Consider the following 4,382-nt stretch of genomic DNA (forward strand, 5'->3'; position numbering starts at 1 on the left):
TTATTTTTTTTGGTTAATTGACATGTTGTATGCTCACATGGGAGCTATTAGTCAACTTGCCTCTGTTGAAGTTAGTATAGCCTTTGTGATAATTTTACTTGCTTCTGAAGTTCTTGTTGTTATAGTTGGTTTTGGATTGTTGAGGCAAGGAACTTGATAAAAATATTGAGCCTTAGCTAAGTGTTGTGATTAAACCATGTTAGCTAAGGATAAGGTATTTTGGAACTGTCAAGGTAATGCAGCAACATACTTCTTCAAACACCTGAGTTTTAGTTCTAATTTTGGTTGAAATAGGTGCTCTTGTTTGTAGGTGAATTTGTATTAGAACATCTATTATAATAATTATAAGTTATAGGTGAAAGTGAATGATGTATATTCTATTATGTTTAAAGTATTTTGGTATATTGTTAAATGCAGAATTGGTTGACGTGTGAGGTTCAGTCCTGTATTCATGATAAATATAATTTGATTTATCTATCAGTTTGTTTTAATTTTCCTACAAATCAATTTTTTTTATTGTTCCCCATTTAGGTAATAAAAAATTCAAAGACGGGACTGTTGGTATTAATTGAAGAGCATCTTAAATTAGCATAATAAGTTTGGGATCCAATTTCTATAGTTGGATTAATTTGAGCTCGCAGGGACTCGATCTAGGATCCACACGTTAACATCTCCTCTTACCTTGTTAGATTTGGGTTTAATTTGGGCCCAAAACCTTGAAATCATTTGGAAATAGACAACAATAGTTCTTGCTACCATGTGTGCTTCATGAGATCAATATTTAATTCTAAAGGACTATGTGCAGTCTTGAGTTCTCGCAGGGGTTCTATCCTGAGTCTCAGCACTACAACTGCCTACATTTTAATGTTGGGCTGCATGTGTAATTTAGTTTAAGTCATCAAAAATCATTGATTCAGTAGCATGCGCAATAAGCAATTGGGCTCCTTTTTTGGGCCCAGGTTTGAAAGATGATTGGACTTTTAATTATTTGTTCTTACAGCGTAAGTTCAAACTTGGCATAAAAGGCTTTTTGAATTCCTTGAGTTTTATTAATTAGCTTGACTTTTTGGAGATGTGCTACAGTAGACAACATAAATAGTTCATGGCCCTTCTAAATGTAATTTATTTATTTTTTAAATTAGAATTGAGGTGCGCCATGCCAAACAAAAATGACAATTGCATGGCCCTCATTTAATTAATCTTGTTTTGATCCTTAGAATTCGAGGCGTGTCACCTAGTTGAATTTCCATGGCCCTCACACAGTTGCTAATGCTTAGTTGCTTTAGGCGCGCTATTTAATAATTTACCTTCCTAAACTTGGGTGCGCATTTATGTGACCCAAATCCAAATCTCAATGTTAGCTAAAATGTGTTGCGAACTGCAGGTGTATTTATGTGACGTAGTTTGAAACATATTTTAAATGACGTTGCAATCTTCCTTTAATTAATTAAATAAAAGCGGTTTAAAGTAAAAATATACATAGGTTTATAATGGTTTTAAAATCAGATAATTGAACCATTGATAACAGTTTAGCGACCGTGCTAGAACCACGGAACTCGGGAATGCCTAACACCTTCTCTCGGGTTAACAAAATTCCTTACCTGGATTTCTGGTTCGCGGACTGTTAAACAGAGTCATTCTTTTCCTCAATTCAGAATTTTAAACCGGTGACTTGGGACACCATAAATTATCCCAAGTGGCGACTCTGAATTTTAATAAATATCATCCCGTTTCGATTGTCACTTAAATTGGAGAAAACTCCCTTATACCCCTTGAGTGTATAATAAAAAGGAGGTGTGACAACTATGCATGTGCAAAGTATGCTATCATAACTCAAATCAAGCAATTTCATCATGAAAATAGCAATTATCAAGTTCAATCAGGAGATTAACATCTATATAACCTTAAACATGGTACAAATAGCTACAAAAGGGGTGCAAATAGGCTAACATCACAGCATGAAGCTTAGTTGTCAACTCAAAGCATATCATAGCTTAAGCACTACCACGAGCAAGAATAATACCATGGTGCACGTACATGGGCTCAATCCTTCATATGTGCGCCAACCATAACACGTAATTGTCAATAACTCAGACAACTAGTGCCTCAACCAAGTTTAGGCAAGATATGTACCCCAAGCAAGCTAAATCAATACTCCAAGAAGCCCTTCATGCATGAATCAACCTCCAGACGGCTCGAATATAGCCAAAATAACTTAATAATCTCAATAGAAGCCATAGGAAACTAGCCCAAACAATAAAGCTAAAATCTTGGTTCAATTGTGCAAAGTCAACCCAAGAAGTCAACCCTGGCTCGCACCCCGGAACTCGACAAAACTAATAATTGTCGAATACCAATACCGATACGAGTTCAAATATATGTGTTTTACCCAAATCTGGCCTCAAATCGACCCTTAAATCATCAATTTACACTCTCAAAAACTATAGTCCAAAAACCCTCAAATTCAACCTTTAATTCACATAAATTAGGTGTAATAATCCATGGGTAATCAATATCTGAAACCAAAATCAAGTAAGGATTACTCACCCCTTCAATTGTGATGAAAAGCCTTCCGAATATCACTTCCAACCGAGCTCCACAACTCCAAAAATGAGAAATAACTAAAACCATTCAGAATTATAATCTGCCTGGCTAATCCGCATCAGCGGCTCCACTTTTGCACTTGCAATCCCACTTAACAGCCCGACTTATTGCATCTGCGGTCAGGTTCCTGCTCAAACACTGCTGCGGTATTTTCCTCATAGGTACGGCCACGCTTCTGCGCCAAACCATCTGCATCTGCGATCATCTCATCCTTCAGTTCACCTTTGCTTTTGCAACCATGAGCCCGTATCTACGGACTCGCATCTGCGACCAACCTTTCGCAGATGTGGAAGCACCAAAACCAAAAATTCTTCAGTAATGAGACATAGTCCAAAATAATGCGAAATGAATCTGAAACACACCCAAGGCCCCTGGGACCCCGTTTAAATATTCCACAAATTTCAAAACATAACACATACTTACTCAAAGCCTCAAATTACGCAAAACAATATCAAAACCATGAATTATCGATCAAGATCAATCTATTAAGTTCATAAACTTCAAACTTCGAACCAAGCGTCCGATTCAAGCCTAATTAATCCGGAATCCAACCAAACTTCACACAAGTCAGGAATGACAAAATGAACATATTCTAACTTCCAGAACAATAATCTAAACCTGATAACATCGAAGTCAACTTCCGGTAAACCTATGAACTTTCCAAACCTTCAAATTGCGGACTTTCGCCAAATAGAGCTAAAACCTTCTAGAAACATCCGGATGCAAATCCGGGCATACGCCCAAGTCCAAAATCACCATCCGGACTTAACGGAATCATCAACACTCTGATCCGAGTTCAAATACACAAAAGTCAAACTTGGTCAACTCTTTCAACTTAATGCTTCTAAATTGAGAATCATTCTTCCAAATACCGAACCACTCAAAAACTAAAACCGGCCATACATTGCAAGTCATAATACATGCAAATGCTCAAAACAACTAGCCGGGTCGTTACATTAAGATAACAACATCGTAACTCAAAGATTCCATGTTCAAGTTTTATCCTTTGCATTGTAACTTAATTTTCCATGAAATAAATAAGAGAAATATAGTCTATTCACCATTCACACCACGACTGTGAAAAATAAAGGTCGCACAAATACTGTTAACTACTCGCATTATTACCACAGCACTGTAAGTTTTGGTGGTAATAATAAATACTTGCAGTTAGGCTAATTTGTGAATCTGTTACACCTGCTAAATCAATATTAATCCAAGTGAATCTCCCTTCTACCCTTGTATTATTTTTTTGGGGGAGGGGGTGAAGAGGGCAAATTTATCCTTGTCCCAAACAGATATATAAACATTTTTGGTAGCCTAAAGGAGGGGTCCAAGTGGTGTACTTGCTAATAAATGAAGATTCGATTGGACTACAGAAAATAAGGGGCATTTGCATCTATACTCGCTTTTTGTGTCATGTTTTAATCTGTGCCCGCTTTGAAAAAAAAAATGCAAGCGTACCCGCTTTTTCGCATAACTTCAGCATACGGGGCTGAAGTAGCAAAGACAATCACGCAAAACTTCAGCATTGTTGAAGTTTGGCAAAATGCCAAAGTCCCACATTGGTTGGGAGTTAAGTTTGGGGGGATTTTTCCCCTATAAAAGAAGGCCTAATGTTTAGGATTGAAACACACCTCTCATTTGCCTTCTCATCTGTTTAAGGCATTTGTATCTTCTCTCTTTAGTATTATTTCACTTGTATTTTTGGAGTGGAATAAAATATTGGTTGTGTCCGAGGAGTAGGCAAAATTAGCCGAACCTCGTAAATTCTGGTGTTC

Source organism: Nicotiana sylvestris, chromosome 5 (genome assembly GCF_000393655.2).
Source record: "Nicotiana sylvestris chromosome 5, ASM39365v2, whole genome shotgun sequence".
NCBI classification, from domain to species: domain Eukaryota; kingdom Viridiplantae; phylum Streptophyta; class Magnoliopsida; order Solanales; family Solanaceae; genus Nicotiana; species Nicotiana sylvestris.